Source organism: Oryza glaberrima, chromosome 11 (assembly GCF_000147395.1).
Source record: "Oryza glaberrima chromosome 11, OglaRS2, whole genome shotgun sequence".
NCBI lineage: Eukaryota > Viridiplantae > Streptophyta > Magnoliopsida > Poales > Poaceae > Oryza > Oryza glaberrima.
Genome location: NC_068336.1, coordinates 18,647,613 through 18,666,045, shown reverse-complemented (window position 1 = coordinate 18,666,045; position 18,433 = coordinate 18,647,613). Strand labels below are relative to the sequence as shown.

General features: G+C 39.6%; 2 pseudogenes; both read left to right on the top strand.

Moving 5' to 3' along the window:
• Positions 1-1,476: 1,476 nt before the first annotated feature.
• On the top strand, positions 1,477-5,438 carry LOC127755032 (putative F-box/LRR-repeat protein At5g02700; annotated as a pseudogene).
• Positions 5,439-11,650: 6,212 nt separating this feature from the next.
• LOC127755034 (acetylserotonin O-methyltransferase 3-like) lies at positions 11,651-13,216 on the top strand (annotated as a pseudogene).
• Positions 13,217-18,433: the final 5,217 nt, after the last annotated feature.

Below are 18,433 nucleotides of genomic sequence, written 5' to 3'. Positions count from 1 at the left end.
CGTTATATTTTAGCTGTAACAAAAAAGTGAAAAAATCTGACAGTTTTGATTCAGAAAATTTGTCAGAATTTTATCTTTTTTGCTACGGCTAAAATATAATGAATTTGAATATGAGACTTTGTAGATATGTATAATACTATTAGGAGTACATGTCTAATTTTTCTAGAATTTTTTGTGACATTTACTAATTGGTGTGTACGGGGTGTGCACGGAAAGCTTGAGTGCATAGGATACGTTCCCGTAACTATTATGATTAGTTCTCATTAGTTACTCCATCAATGTTATTTACAATCCATCAAAGGTTTTATCTTCTTTTCTCATACTACATCAAAGATAAAAATGAAAAGAAAAAAACAATCAGTACTTAAAACATATTTATAGAGAGTTACTTCTCAACCATACAATTAATATTGAAGTTACTTTTAAAAATCGTTAAACTTACTTGTGTTGATCAGTGCTGATTAAATTTAATTTCTAAATAGAGTCATATTTTTATCCCTACAATAAATTTCTTTTGTTTTGTTTTAAGTTACTTTTATAATATATGTAAATTACTTTTAGACTTTGTTGAATTTACTTTTATATGTCTAAGAAGTAATTTAGTGAAATCTAAAAGTAATTTAGATAAGTTTAATAAAATCTGAAAGTAATTTACATGAATCTTAAAAGTAACTTAGCACAAAATAGAAGTAAGTTGTTACATCATTAGAAGTAAATTCTTTGTAGGGATAAAAACATGAGTCTATCAAAATATTAAATTTAATCAGCATAAATTATGGAACTGAGTAAAAACAATAACAAAAGCAATCAATTAAGAGCATTATGAATGTATAAGAAATAATTTAATCAAATCTGAAAATAATTTATATATATGATAAAAGTAACTTAGGTATGTAATAAAAGTAATTTATAAACATAAATATTTTTTCATCATAATATAATCATGTAAGATCTTGTTATAAAGATTTAATTGCAACAAATGTAATGGTGTGATCAGATTGTAGATCGAATAAGTAATTTAAGAGAATATTTTATAAGAAGAAAAGACAGATATGTATGATATAATAACAAAGAAAACATGCATGTGTAGATGTGGAGCAGTACTTCTCTCTTTCTTTTTACCCTCCGCTGCTTCTCCTATGTGCATGTGCGCCTGCCTTTGGTCAAGACTGCAGAAAAGCGACAATGTCAGCGGAATATGGGCTAGAGAAGGAAGTCGGATGGCTTTGAGACACGTCGCACGATAGAACTATCACGAGAGACCTCGGTAGATATGGTCGAATTAATAGGTAACCTGCGAGTTAACCTACTAATTTTACCTCTAAACGAGTTCGCGGACAAATCCCTAATCGGACTCGAATCCGTTTTCAGCCAGTACGGGGCTGGGCTGGGCCCGAATCGAACAGCCCTGTCCACCTAAGCCCATAAATAAATAAACAGGGGGAAGAGAAATTCCACTAATCGATTCGCATCGTCCTCTCCACCCAGCCGAGCAGTTGAACCGGAGAATCGGAGGCGAGCGGCGAGAGACAAGGGAAGGAGAGGTAGGGGTCCTAGGGCGGAGGTGCGAAGGGGAGCACCCGAGGGCGCCTCCGGCGAGGCGAACGGCCGGCGACCACCGCTCTTACAAGCCGGCGCCTAGGTTAGCTTCCTTCCTTCCTTCCTTCCTAACCCTGCCCCCTTCCATCTCTTCCCCCTACGAGCATATGCTGCCTCTCGCTGCGGGCGATTAGGTCGGCTAGCTCGTCCTGTATTTCTTTTTTTTTCTATGTAATTCTGTATGTTTCGGTGGGAATTTGAGGGCCGTGTTTTCCTTTCGGGCAAATTTCAGTGTCATATTCACTGACCCCCTTTTGTGAACAAACGCGGCCAACAGCTATTTCAGTGTCAAATTGCCTAAACTGCGAGGGAACCAAGTAACCAAGTACTCATACCTGGCACCCAAAAAATCTCCTTCCATGTTTGACTGAACATAATTAGTGCGACAAACCGTAACGCCACAACTTCTAATGGATTCCAAATTCATTCCGGCCTTTGCTTCAAACAAGTTACAGCCAATTATTACAGAGATTGCACGCTGAATAACTACAAACTACAAAATTACAGCGTGATTGATTGACCCTGAGCATGCCATACTGGAATTTGATGAGGCGCGTTAGTTGATGAGGCATGACTGCATGATTTTGATAAGCTATATAGTGGTCAGCGAGTCCTATTGCGTAGTTGTTCATCAAATATCCATTTGGATATATATACCTTTTTGACCCTAGCCACTTATACATGGGTGGATAGGATACTAGCTATCTGAGTTTTGACTACGTATGAATTAGAATAATTCTATTATTGATTCAAATTGGACCTCTGCAATCCATATTCAAATATCCTTGCAATATGACCAATTGATTTTGGAAAATCATGTTTTGCATTCCTTGCAAAGTTGCAAACGCTTCCCAATCTCTTTTTGTTGTGTTATCACGTTGTTTCGCCACCAGTCCTCCAAACTGTAGGTGTTTCTTGTTCTATATGTTAATATCAGTATCAGAATTCAAGGACTAATTGGACATGCAGGGTGGGAGTTGAACCTGAACCGACAAAAACATTTCGATACCTTTGCATTATAAATTTGTTATACTTTCCTCATGTATCACTCACTTATTTTGTTGTGTTTTCTTTTCTTACATATCTCTGAGATTCAGGTTACTAGGTTTGTTGGATGACAAAAACAAGCCACATGGTTTATGGTAAAGTATCAAACAATAAAGGATGTGTCAGATCTGGTCTCAATAAGAGGGCAAGATATGGTAGTTTTCGGCTTCACCGCCTACCTCCTGTAAGTAGAGCCATGATTTTCCATGTACTTATTACTTAACTAGCAAAATATTTGCATTGCAATGGATTTGACATAGCATATAGTAAATTCTACACTTGAAAGTTATATATATATATATATATATATATATATATATATATATATATATATATATATATATAGGTAGGTAGGTAGGTAGGTAGGTATGTATATGTATATACCTATGTATATGTACACACAACACATACACACAGACATACATACATATATATATATAGTAAAATTAAGTGGGGCACCATGAAGCTTGGGCACCATGATTCAAATTGAGTATATACCCAATTCAAATGAGTATGAATTATTTTTAAATATTTAGGTATGAATATAACTACTTTACTAACTAGTTTAAACAAGTTTGAACTGAGTTTGAACATTTTTTTGTTAGATTTTGATTCTAGGTATATAGTATCCAAACATATAATTAGTTAGGTATGTAACAATAGATTGTGAAATAAAGTTGAATTTTAGTTGTTATGTTGCTAGGTATAGATATGAATCAAATTCTAATAACTAAATATGTACTCACAATTTAAAAAAATTGAAAAATTTTGAGTGAATTTGTGTATTTCATGCCTTGGTGACCGGGCACCATGGTGTATATATAAGCTACATGCACAAAATATCTATATATCTGCCCTTAGAAGATACCAGTACCCTATCAGTTCTAGAGGTGGTGGTGAGAGGTTCTTTGTTATAGTAGAGATTGTTACAAGGGGAAGCAGAAAATAACTTGGCAAACGGACTGTAAAGAAAAAATTAATTTGCTGGGCTATTTCCGTTGTTCTCTGCTGCTTCTGCAGGATATTATCTGTGACATATTTTCACGGTTACATTTCAAAGAAGCTGCAAGGACGAGCATGGTGTCTAGGAGTTGGAGAAGGCTTTGGAGATGCTACCCAAATCTTGTCTTTACCAGACGAACAATGCTCCATGGCAACATAACAGACGACCACCCAGCACACTACATTTATCTCTCGTGTAAACAACATCTTGTGGCAGTTAAGGTCGTCCTCTCTCGAGAATTTCATAGTAAAATTCCCTCTCCTTGGGAGAGATGCACATCACATTGACAGATGGGTTAGCTTTTCTGCTGCTTCAAGAGCTAGGCAAATTGTTCTTTATCTCTGTCCAGAAGAAGAGGACACTGACATGAATGACATGTACAGTTTCCCCCTGCATATCTTCTCTGGTGACAATTGCGTCAGCTCTCTCTCCCTAGGGTTCGTCTCCCTGACACTGCCTCCTCATCTCAGTGGCTTCACAAACCTGAAGAAGCTTGGGCTGCACATGGTGTCCATCAGGGGAGATCTGCAGTGCCTGCTCTCCCAGTGTGATGTTATGGAGTGGTTAAGCCTGACAAAGTGTTCATTGCAACATCGAAGCATATGCCAGAAGCTGCACCAGTTGCGGTATCTGTGTGTGCGCAAGTGTAGATTGCAGAAGCTAGATCTGCAAGCACCGAACCTGACAGAATTGGAGCTCGCCAACTATCCAATACCAATTGTGCTCGGCGAATGCCTGAACTTGTCGGTGGCGACGATCGAGCTGGTGTCGTTCTCGGATTGTTTGAGCTATGTCACCACTGAGCTTCCAGCTGGTGGTCTTTATCACGTGCAGGATCGTCTCTCCATCAACATGACAGTCAGAACTGAGGTGAGTGCAGCAAAATCAAGTGAAACTGAGTTAGTATTCACCCTAATGTTCATGATATATGCAGCTTCACATATCTATCTCACCTTTCTGACCATGACTGTATCGACTTTTAGTCGCGAGGATTTGCAGAAAGCATTGGCAGGTTCAACAATCTGAAGCATCTGATCTTGAACATTGATGTCCAGGGAAGTTCGGACAATGGCAGCGGAATTCTTCGCCTGGCTTCGCTACTGGAGATGGCACCATGTCTGGAAGAGCTGGAACTCAATGTGAGACCAATTGCTAAAACATCACAATTAAGCTTCTGAACATTCCAAATTGAACCATATTTCTGTAAATAAAAAGGTTATCCAATCTCCAAGATTTTCACTAACTTGCAGTGAATTATTTATTTGTTCTTCCATATATGCAGATGTACTGTCCTAGTGCACCGATCTACACAAAGCGTGGTCAGTTAGATAAATTAAGTTCAGTGTGTGTGCACAAGCATCTCAGGACTGTACGCATGACAGGATTCGATAGTACACGTGGACAGCTTGAACTGGCGTTCCAAATTCTTAGGAGTGCACCCAATCTTGACCGTCTGATCGTTGATCCGATGGTTAGGGTTGCATGGAGCCCGCGCCTTGATTGGTCGGAGCAAGCTGATCTGATGCTCGTTCGAAGGATGATGGCCGAGAACCGCCTTCTCAGAAGCGAGTACCGTCACATGATTACCCTTCTATGAAAAAGGCACTTTTTTTGTAGTTTCAAATTTTGTTGCATATATAAATATCAATATCCAGCGACTTTTTTCTTTTTGGTATATATTTTCTCGCCAGTGAATTGGGAGAGGCCGTGTTATATTTATGAAAATTGTTTGTTGCCAGAGCTTGTTATATAATTAGCCATATAGTAAGTTTTTGTGTCGATTTTAGGCATAATAATTCGGAGGGCTATAAATCGGGGCGTCCGATCTGTTAAAAAAAAAAATCGGTCGATCAAATATTATATTATAGTTGACCACCGGTGAAACATTTAGTTATACACGGTAAAACAAAAAACAGCAACTGAAACATTTAAAATTTTTATAACACATGGTGGAGATACACGTTGAAACATGTCGGTATCACATATGAAACAACTAGTGTTAACGGACTGAAACATATATTTTTCTTTCATTAAAATAAAATCATGTGATAGCTTGTTATAAAGATTTAATTACAATGAATACAATGATGTGGTATGATGTGATCGGCACGTAGATTGGATAATTAGTTTAAAAGAAAATTCGTTTTGAAGCTCTTCAAAATGCATGCATGCATGAATACATGAGGTGGAGAGAGAGGAGAGAGTAGTAGTAGGTACTCTTGGGATTTTTTGTGAAACAAGTTGAAGATACACATTGAAACATAACAATATCACGTATGAAACAATGAGTTTTAACGGATTGAAACATATATTTTTCTTTTAACATAATATAATCATACAATATTTTGTTATAAAGATTTAATTACTACTAGAGATGACACCATGTCTGGAAGAGCTGGAACTCAATGTAAGACACCATTTGCTAATTAAACATCACCATTAATTAAGCTTCTGAACATTCCAAATTGAACCATAATTCTGTATGCAAATAAAAGGTCATCCAATCTCAAGATTTTTCACTAACTTTTGCAGCGAATTATTTATTTGTTCTTAATCCATGCAGATGTACTGTCCTAGTGTACCGATCTACGGAAAGCGTCAGTTAGATAGATTAAGTTCAGTATGTCTGCACAAACATCTCAGGACTGTACGCATGACAGGATTCAATAGCACATTTGGACAGATTGAGCTGGCGTTCCTCATTCTTAGGAGTGCACCCAATCTTGACCGTCTGATCATTGATCCGATGGTCAGGGTTGCGTGGGGCCCGCAGCTTGATTGGTCGGAGCAACATCTGATGCGCGTTGGAAGGACGAGGGCTGAACTCTACCTTCTCAGAAGCGAGTACCGTCACATGATTACCATTCTATGAAAAACAAAAGGCACTTTCTTGTAGTTTGAAATGTTGTTTGTATCTATAAATTAATATCTATTATCCAGCGACTTTTTTTTTTTGGGTATTCTCTCGCCAGTGAATTGGGAGAGGCCGTGTTATATTTATGAAAATTCTTTGTTGCCAGAGCTAGCTTGTTATTTTATTAGCCACATAGTAAGTTTTTGCGTCGATTTTAAGCATAATAATTCACATGAGGATTTGAGATTTTTTTTTTAACTAAGCAGCATCATGTAGTTGGAAAGACAGCACAGTATACGGTTTTCTACCTAGCTGGGCTGGGCCAAAGTCCTGTTTGGCCCTGTACTGTTCGAGTGGCATATGGAGAATTTTCTCCAGCACATCCCATCACTAATTTACCCTTAATTTTAGCATATTTCTTTCTAAGCAAATTATAAAATTGCATTCCAAAATATTAGAGGAGTCAGAAGGCGTCTCCACTAGAGAAAAACTCATGAGTGCAATGGTTCTTGATGTGAGTCACTGAGATAGTGGGGCCCGGAGGGCGTGTGCGTGGGTGTGGGTTGGGGAGAATACACCATGCACAAGACTTTAGCCCTTCCGGCAACTGGTGAAATGAGAAAAGAATCACTCTAGCATCTCTCTCTATCATATCTGCTCTCCACGCCAAAATCCTTTCGTTTTTGAGAAACAAACACAAACGCTCACAACACACGCGCAAACCCTATTTTTATAAGCACCTATGAAAATTTGGGATGATGCATTTTAAGATTGACGAATTTTCCACATGCACCTTAACGTGTCAACGGGTGCGTTGACGATCACTGGAAGAATAATTAATCGTAAATATGATCATCCATATATACAAGTCAAGAACTAGAACTTGAATTCGGATGGACAAGTTTCATCATTAAAAACTTAATCATTTGAGCTATGTTCACTTCACCACCGATCCCTTTTCTGTATTCTCCAAGATCGGCAGCGATGAATCTAGCTCGCCCTCGACGAGGGATAAAAACAGTCTCTATCGGAGCTAGCTTAATTTCCCGGTAAAAGTTCACAAGAAAACGTTGATAGTTGTCCCAGCCATCCTGCACGGATAATCAACCCTAGCAGGCGAGACGACGACGTTATTACGGACGCCACAGAGTCAACGGTTGCGCGTCAATGATCACTGGAAGAATAATTAATCGTAAATACGAGCACCCATACATATCAAGTCTAGGACTTAAATCCGGATAGACAGGCGTCCCACCACAATGAAAACGAGAAAACGTTGAGCGCTGTCCTGGCCGTCCTACAGGGACGATCAACCCTGGCGGGCTAGACGCGAAGTTACTGCGTACGTTAGACGTAGTATACGGCTCGCTCGATCATCAACAGTGGACCGTAAATTTTCGGTGGTTCTTTTCCTGTCCAGATATACTTTTCCAGTGACTCGTAACTCCAGCTATATACTCTCTGTTTTTTTACCGGTCGTGCTACGTTTCGTAGTACTTCAAATAAGCGTGGAACAAAATTGCTAGCTAGCCACACAGAGAGAAAAAATTCAGGGTCAAATTATTCATCCCCAAATGTCCGTTCGATCCAAAAACACATGCATCATATGCATGTACAAACGTGCACATCCCTTTGAACTCCGTGGCAACAGGATTACAGGTCCGGAGTGGTGTGCGCATGTGCTTCTAGTTTTCTATGCCCTAGAGTAACGGTTTAGCTTAAAACAATATGTAGTATTTCCCTAGAGTAATAACGGTTTAGCTTAAATCAATATGTATAATTTTTACTTTACTTCAAGTCTTTTTTCTCTCTATGCCATTGCTGTTATTTATCTTATATGTAACTAAACTTTTCTTATATTTAAGTAGGAATAAGCCAATACTTTTAAATCTTATTTCTCCTATATATATTGTATATTATATAGAAATATTTATACTCCTTTAAAATACCCCAATGGCCGTGGTGAGTACTGAATCTGCCACCACCTACCACCACTACCATGTGGGTCTCCCAAACAGTGAGATAGGTGGACTTTCATCCTTTCCTCAACCAGAAGCGAACTCCTAAAGGGCGATCGCTTGCTAGGGGTGATCGGGTCTGCCCCCCTCTCCTGATCTCCTCCACCTGGCTTCTTTTTTTGGCACCGTATTACTTTCTTATTTTAGTAAATTTATGCACCTAAAGTTTGTACACCTCAAGTTTGCACATCTAAAGTTTAGAGATCCAAAGTTTATAAATCAAAAGTTTATATATCCGATTCAAATTTGATTTTGAATTCAAATATTTTTTATATATAGTATTTCTATACATCTAGAGTTTATACACCTAAAGTTTATAGACCCAAAGTTTATAAGTCAAAAATTTAGATACCCGATTCAAATTTGAATTTGAATTATATCTGATTCAAATTTGAATTTGAATTCAAATATTTTTTATATATAGTATTTCTATACACCTAAAATTTATAGACCCAAAGTTTATAAGTCAAAAGTTTGCATACCCGATTCAAATTTGAATTTGAATTCAAATGTTTTTTATATATAGTATTTCTATGCATCTAAAGTTTATACACCTAATGTTTATAGACCCAAAGTTTATAAGACAAAAGTTTACATAACCGTTTAAAATTTGAATTTGAATTCAAATATTTTTGTATATATAGTATTTATATATATTAATTTTTCCAACTTTGTTTTTTTATTTTTTAAAAAATTTATGGTGTAGTAGGAAGAGAGGAAGGGAAGGAGGAAGGGGAGAGAGGAGTGTATAAGGGGGCATGGGGATCGATCGCTTGGACCCATTAGCCACGCCCAACAGAAACCATCAAACAAGAAAAATTTATTTTAAAGTGGGATATAAAATAATGAAAATATGATGTGAATGATTTATAATGGGGATAATTTTATTTTAATGTTTGAGATTTTAAAATCTTTCTTTAATTCCCGTTGCAAAGCATGGGCATTCACCTAGTTACAGTAATGCAAATATTGTTAATTTACATTATAAACATAATTTGTCTTTTTTAAAAACATAAATATGACGTCATAAACTACTCACTTTGTTTGAGAATATAATTGTGTCATTGTTTTTCCATTAAGTTAATACTAAAAGTTTTGATTAATAATTAACCAAAAAGCATATGTGTTTAGTGCCATACTCATTTGAAAATATTTTCATTTGATGCTAATTCTTTTACTTGTGAATAATATATTTATGGAATAAATTAATGGCCAAGTATACATGGAGAACATGAAATATGCCTTAGTATTTTTGTTGAAGGGATGGGATGAGATGATTCTATTTTTCCAGGGTGTTTGATATGGGATAGCTTGGATGCGATAATCACTTAAAAAAGAATATTTACTTAAGATCTAGGTCAGCTCTACACCTCAAAAACTAAGAGCATCACCAAGAGATTGACAATAATTAATTCCCAAAACTATGTTTATTGGAGCACCTAAAGTGAGAAAACTAATCCTTTCAAGAAATAGACTAAAATTGATTTCCTATAATAAAAAGTGAACCCACTCTTTAACTACCAACAAAAAAAAACAGTTTTCTGCTCCTCCCGTACGCTGATCTCTTCCTCTACGCGCACACAGCGCCGAGCCAACTCCTCCTTCATCTCAGCAATTTTTTTTCTCCGCGCGCGCGAGAGAGCGATTGAGAAAAATAAAAATCTCTCCTTGAAGTGGGGAACGAGATATCCGGAGTTGGGAACCTGATTATTAGTAAACCGGTTAATTAGGAATTCTGTTGGATGCGATTTTGATCAAAATTTTCTAAACCTGAGGATGTAGAATAGAATAAAAAAGTTGTTGGTAATGCTCTAACAGACTAATTAACACAATTCCCTTTTCTCCTAATTAATATGCAGGCCACACCCTCTCATCCCAAATAAGTCCATTAATTCCATCCCTTATGTCAAAGAGATAGCTGTGTGAGCATCCTATACCATAAAACAAGCGAGTTCCTAAAAAAAAGTAGCGACATATTTTTTACGTTGATTTTTGGACTGTGCGTCTGTGCGCCTTAAGATCCATGCTGTACATAAAATCGAGCATAGCAGTAGGAGAGCGCACGGGATCAAACCTGCGACCTATATGCCTTGCAAGCCAACACACACCTACCAAACTGAGCAACCAACTCTTTTCATTTAGTTACGTGCTAACTTGTATTGCACATATAAGTTATAATGTAATTACACTATATTAATACTATAATTAAATGATATATTTTTTAAAAATTATTGGTATATTTTTAAATAGACGTATAACAATAATAGGCCTAACCCATCCTACCTCATCGTAAACAAAACACGTGCTAATATTTTCAAACTTAGTAGTATATCTAAGTAGCCGCCCATAGAGAAAATCGATGAGTCATGACCAGGGTTTCACTTATCGCACGATAATCGTGCGATTATCGCGGTTATCGCGCTTATCGTGGGGTACGGTAGGGGAAACCGGCGATATGGTTTGGATGAATTTTGACCAAATTCAAAATTCCGGAAAAAAATCGAAAAAAACTGACAAAATTCATGGATGTAGTTCTTGATTTGTAATTACCAATGATAAAGGATTTTTTTGAAATAGAGTAAGCTAAATTCAAATTTGAGGGCAAAACCAAAAATGGTTTACAAATTGAAAAAGAAAGAGAATATTAGGCCTTAATTATCCTACATATTCTTCTAATTATTCTCAATTTCTAGTTTTCTACACATATTCAACCGTATTTTTGATTTTTTTACCCTATTTATTTTACATTTACATGATTTCAGCTACACAGCCCGCGATAACCGTGCGAATATCGCGGTTATCGCGGTAAACCGTGCGGTTATCACGGTGAAACCGCGAAACCGTCGAGTTTTGAATTCAAATTTTTGGATGTGATTTTTGTGCGATTTTAGACGATTATCACGTAATTATCGCGGTTATCGCGCTACCGCGGGGTGGTGAATGGCGATAACCCCAGCCCAAACGATAAGGTAAACCCTGGTCATGACAAGTATACTCCTCCATCCGTCCTCTATATAAAGGAACAGGCACATCGCAGAAGAAAACAAGCCCTAGTCACAAGAAATTAAGAGACAAAGCCAGCTGCTCGTAGTACGTAGTTCAGGTAATTAGAGAATCATCATTTCATCAATGGCATTAGTCCATGGAAGCGAAGAAGTGATCTCCCATGAGGAGGACATGGTCGGAGCCTTCGCGCTGCTCTACCACCACGTGTTCAGCTACATCAAGCCCATGGCGCTCAAGTGCGCCGTGGAGCACGGCATCCCCGACGCGATCCACCGCCGCGGGGGCGCCGCCACCCTGGCCGACATCGCCGCCGACACCGGCGTGCACGCGTCCAGGCTCACCGACCTCCGGTGCCTCATGAAGCTGCTCACCACCTCGGGCATGTTCGCCGCCACCGCCGCCGCGACCGACGGCGACGAGGGCGAGCCCGCCGTCGCGACGTCGACCATGTACACGCTCACCGCAGCGTCCGGCCTCGTCGTCGGCCCGCGCGGGCTGTCCACCGTGGTGCGCTTCGCGGCGGGCCCCGTCGCCGTCTCCCCGTTCTTCGACATGCACGCGTGGCTGCGCGCCGCGCCGGCGGCGGCGCCGCCCGCGGCGAGGTCGCTGTTCGAGCTGGCGCACGGGCGGTCCAGGTGGGACGCGGCGAATGCGGACAACGACACCATGAACGCGCACAGCTTCGTGGAGAGCCAGCTGCTGATCGAGGCCGTCCTCAGGGACCACGCCGGCGTGTTCCGCGGGCTGGCCTCGCTGGTCGACGTCGACGGCGGCCACGGCGCGGTCGCCAAGGCCATCGCCGCGGCCTTCCCGGACATCAAGTGCACCGTGATGGACCTCCCCCACGTCGTCGCCGACGCCCCCGTCTCCGACGACGGCAACCTGCATCTCGTCGCCGGCGACATGTTCTAATCCATTCCACCAGCGAACGCTGTTCTACTCAAAGTACGTACCACATAGGCACATACGATCAAGAACACGTGTGAATTTGACAAAACCCTATGTTTTATGGTCAACGTTACACAAAACCCTATGTATTTTAACTGGTGGCACATAACTTCAGCTATTAGGTTCTAAAGTTTCGTAAAAGCCACCCCAAAACATGTTGGTCAGTATGAATTTAATAGAAATTTTAAAACATAGATTGTTTAACTCTTTACTACTTTGAAAAATATTGTTTCAGATATACTAGAATTAAATGGATATTTAAACAAAGTGAGGTTTTACAAAACATTTAGACCACAAAATCTGTGGCTATGTGTCACAAGTCAAAATACATCCGTTTTCTAAAATTTTTACCTTGAAACATCATGTTTTCTGATATTTACTCCTAATTTAATTACCTTTGATATTAACAAAAAAAACAATCTTCTTCTTCCCTAGTACGTGTTGCATTGCTGGGGAGACGACGACTGCGTGAGGATTCTCCGGAACTGCAGGGAGGCGATCCCGGCGAGGGAGGCCGGAGGGAAGGTGATCATAACGGAGCTGGTGCTGGGCTCGTCGGCGTCGCCGCGCGACGCCAACGTGGCGGAGGCGGAGGACATGCACAGCCTCTTCCTCATGTGCATCAGCGGCGTCGGGCGGGAGGAGCGCGAGTGGAGGGCCATCTTCTCCGACGCCGGCTTCGGCGACTACAAGATCACGCCGGTGTTGGGCCCGATCTCCGTTATCGAGGTCTACCCATGAAATTAATGGAATGAAATCAATGGAGTCCAGTAGATGATGATCGATCGATGATCGATCGAGTGTGTTTAAGTGTGACCGGTAGTATGTGTAATAACCGTCGTTTGCACACGCATTATTGTGTTGTTGTTTTTGTTTTGTTTTTTTTTGTGATTTTTGTGTGCTGGTGTGTGCTTGGGATCTGTATTTCAATAAAAGATAATGATGTAAATGTTGTCAACATTTTTGTCTGTCAGAACATTACACAGATCAAACCTTTTTCATACTATGTTTTTACGAAAGAAGCGCAGATACACATACACCACTATCTGCACGCGCCCACGAACTCCCCTAGACCCTAACGTAGCCAAAGAGACTAGCGGTATATCTCTAGCCTCATTAAAATATTTTAATATGGTGAGCGGTATATCTCTGACCTCATTAAAATATTTTCATATGATGTTAATTTTTTTTAAGTTGACAAGATATTATAGTAAGCTACTATATAATATGTCATATATTTTAAGAACACAGGCATGGAGTAGTATAATATGGTAATCAAATTTCTAAAAATAATACGCCGCTGCACGTACGTAACTCTATGCTCTGGATTTCTCATCCCAGGACATGTTCGTCGCATCAAGACCGTCGATTCGTGAGGTATTTTAAAGATTTTATGGATGCATTGTCTAGTTTTCGGCTTCGTTTGGATCTAGGGACTAAATTTTAGTCACTGTCACATCGGATATTTGGACAATAATTAGAAGGATTAAATGTAGACTAATGATAAAACATATTCCATAACTCTGGACTAATTCGTGATACGAATCTATTGAGCCTAATTAATCCATGATTAGCCTATGTGAAGTTACACTAAACATGTGCTAATTATGGATTAATTAGGCTTAAAAATTTGTCTCGCGAATTAGCTCTTATTTATGCAAGTTTTATTATTAGTCTACGTTGAATACTTCTAATTAGTGTCAAACATCCGATTTGACAGGGACTAAATTAAACACCACCTTAATTAGGACGTGGCCACGTGGGGTCAAGAACATCAGGAGAGGCGTTGGCTGGATTGTTTTTGAGCATCAACATAAGGGTCTAGATATGCAGAAATGAGGTTCTAGGGTGAGAGGCGATGATGAGTCCTGGTAATGGTTCTACCACACCAGTCTATTAATATAGGTAAATAAATTAATAGACAATCATTTTAGGAGATGACAATCTACGACGACTCAACGATAAATCTCTAATAACTTGTGTTATTTTCATGGAGACAGCTGAAGAGGATTATCGGTTTTATTTGATGGAGACATAGAGTGCACGTAAAAGGAGGTCCATGGATGTATTTCTGGTGGCAACGCTGTAGTTCTCCTATCGATCTCATTCATTACTATTGTATGGTTTCATCTGGAAATTAATTAATTTTCTTAGTATAACAATAACTTCGGAAAAGATGGTTTTGTGTTGCAAGATCGATCGCGATGTACCGGGAATATTCTTTCCCGAACTCTTTATTTGTTTTAAAATAAAATACGAGTCTTTAAAAATGGCATTCATTCTTATTTGTCACGTGTACTGTCTATATATTAAAGTAGGTAAAGAAATAATAGACATGAAAATCGTCGTGTTTTCATAAAATTAGCAATCTTATGACAACTTATGCGTCATTAGCTTTTGAATTACTGAAAAAAAAATTCTCACAAATATTGCATATCGTCACGATGTATCTTTCACTAGCTACCCTCTTCCGCAGCCCAGCCGATAGAGGTGGCCATGCGTGGCCCAGGCGGACGGACGGGCGCGCAGCCCATGTGTGGCTCGTGGGCTTTTCCGGCCCAGCGCATCTAGGCCAGGCCAGGCCAGTTCGCTTGCTAACGCACAAACACGGCGGCGCTGGCAAAGCGGCGGATGGTCGTCGCGCGTGAGTCCGTGACGTTGACACGACGCGACGCTACAGTATGGTTTGCGAAAGCATGCAATTAGCGCATGATTATGTTTTGTAATGGAGTGGTTTTAATAATGCGAATAGTAACAATATACTCCCTCCGTCTCCTAAATGTTCGACGCCGTTGACTTTTTTAAACATGTTTTGACCGTTCGTCTTATTCAAAAAGTTTAAGAAATTATTAATTCTTTTCCTATCATTTAATTCATTGTTAAATATAATTTTATGTATATATATAGTTTGACGTATTTTACAAGAGTTTTTGAATAAGACGAACGGTCAACCATGTTTAAAAAAAGTCAACGGTGTCAAATATTTAGGGACGGGGAGAGTATTTAAAACCATAGTACTACCTTCATCCTACTAGAATAAAAGAAATTTTCGAGTTAAACATTATTATTAAGAAAGTAGATAGAATTAAATGAGCAAATATTGTGATTGGTAGATAAATAAATATATGTGAGAAAATTGAATGGTGAAAGGTTGTGCTTGATTAGGAAAAGAATGTTGGTGAATAAATTACTCCCTCCGTCCCATAATATAAGGGATTTTGACTTTTTGCTTGTACTGTTTGACCACTCGTCTTATTAAAAAAAATTTGTACAAATTTAAAAAACGAAAAGTTATGTTTAAAGTACTTTGGATAATAAAGTAAGTCACAAATAAAATAAATAATAATTCTAAGTTTTTTAAATAAGATGAACGGTTAAACAGTACAAGAAAAAAGTCAAAATCCCTTATATTATGAGACGGAGGGAGTATTATTTTTCAAAACAAATTCTGTGTGTAATAGTGGCCATGTTTAGTTCCAAAATAATTCTTCAAACTTCCAACTTTTCCATCACATCAAAACTTTCCTACACACACAAACTTCCAACTTTTCCATCATATCGTTTCAATTTTAACCAAACTTCCAATTTTGATGTGAACTAAACACAGCCATTTCGGAAGGGGGGAGTAGTTATAATAGCATGGATCAATTAATCTTAGGCTGTGTTTTGTAACATCCTGAAAATGTGTCATTTTCTAATATTGCATCATGCTGATTCTTATGTTCTTAATAACTTCCTAAACCTAGGAAAATATAATTAGCGGGACCTCCTAAAACTAACTTACATAAAAACCTCTATGCTATTTAACATCTTTTGTGCTTTTCATTTAAAAACATATTTGGTATTTCTTGTTGGAACTCTATTTTCGAATATTAAACCTTCTTTCGACTAAAACTCTTTTATTCAAATTTAGTTTGAAAACCATTTTTACTATTATGAATTATGGTCCAAGAAATCCTCCGATTTTTCCCTTGAATCTAAACCAAAGTAATTCCAATCTCATTGGAATTAATTGTTAGCCCGTCCTTTGATTTTAAACCCATCCTTTGATTCTCGATCCAAATATCCAAATTCCCCCTTTTGATCTAGTCACCAATTTAATCTCTGTGGCTTAATTTCCTCTTCGGCACAAGATTGTATTATTATTTTTTTGACTGAACACAAGAATTGTATTATTGCAAATATTGTGAATAATTGCTCTTGTGCTAAGAAAATTCCAACTTATACTCTTCATTCAATTTTCCCTTTTAGCTACAAATATACATAATACCAATTTTAGAATTGGTATCCTATTTATTGTCTTCAACTAATTCCCTTCTATATATTCCCAAAAATATTTGAGGAATATTATTAATTTCCCTTCCTATTTAAATGCTTCCAAATAAATTCCCTCAAACTCCACCTCTAAATATTGCACCCAAATAAATTAGGAAATCTCTTTTGTGAATTCTTTCCGAATTCAAATTCTTTGCAAAACCTAGTTATCCAAATCAAGTATTCAAATTAGACTTCTTTCTTTTTGTCATCGGGCCAAAATTTCCTTTCCTTCTTCCCTTGGCCCATCTCTCCCCTCAGCCCAAATCGGCCCATAAGCCGAACCGCCTTCCTCCTGCAGGTGCGCGCGCACGCCGCCGCAAACTCCCTTCCGTCGCCGCTAAGAAAACGAAGCCGGCGCCGTCACCTTCTCCTCCACTCCACCGGCGTCGTGACCCTCCTTGCCGTCCTCCTCCAAACCGACTTCCACCGCCTATAAATAGCTGGCCATCCCTCCCCTTCTCTACATATAAACCAAGCAGTGGCAGAGGACGGAAAAAAAAAACAAGGTGTGGCTCATATGGACTAGCGCGAGAGTGAAAACCCAACAAGAATAAGGAAATGAATTACACGATATCGTACGACAAAATATTACGTCAATAAGCGTATGTTAAGCATGGCAGCAACCATTGATCGTAATCCATTGTCCATTTGTAAACAAGCATAAATAAAAAATAAAAGAGTATGCATTGAAGAATACTTAAAGTAATGAAGTATTTTTATTTTGGGAATACAAGTAAACGCTGAAGTGCAGCAAGTGCTAAACGCTGCTCTCTCCCTGCTTGGTTGCTTGCCGCGCGGTGCCGGTGCCGTTCCCAGCCGCAGCTCGCACCAGTGCCGCCCGCGCGCCTCCTGTTGCTGCCGACCGTCCAACAGCATCGGCAACGCCACGCTTAATGCATACGAGTACTGAGTGGCCCAGCCGTCCAATAGCAACGGCAACACCGTGCTGCGCCTGCGCCCTTACGCTCGTGGAGGGGTACCGGCGGCCGGAGCGAGGTATGGCGAGCGCCAGACCTCGCCATACCGAGCGCTCCGCCACTGCAACCAAGCTCTCTCTCTCTCTCTCTCTCTCTCTCTTCTCATGACCGGCCATTGCCGCCACTGGCCGATCTCCTCTTCCACAGCTCTGCAAGCCAAGTCCTTGCGCCATCATGTTTGCCTCGACGAGGTGAACCCATTTTTCCCTTTCCCCTCTCTTTTAGCCACCACAACAAGCCACCACCGCCACTCCTTTTGTTTCCACGGTCGAGCTCTTGTCGTCGCCGTTCCGGCCTTCTCCTTCACTCTCTCCGCCGGCCACCGCCCTCCCCGGATGCGTGGTGCTCGGGAACACCACCCGCCGCCGGCTTCGCCATCTTCCAGCCGCCGGAAAAGCGGCGCCCCTCCTCTCCTTCTCCTCTGCTGCTCGTGCTGGAAAGAGGAGAAAAGAAGGAAGATACGGGAGGAAGAAGGAGAAAAAGAAAAAGAAAAGATACTGACAGGTGGGCCCCTGCACAGTACTATTTCGCATTTTCTTTATTTAACTCAAAATCCAATCTCTAGAAGCCCATATCTCCTAAACCGTAGATCCGATTCTAGTGAAATTTAGACCTAAATTCATCTAAGTTCAAACTCTTCATTTTTATACCAAATTTGCTATTT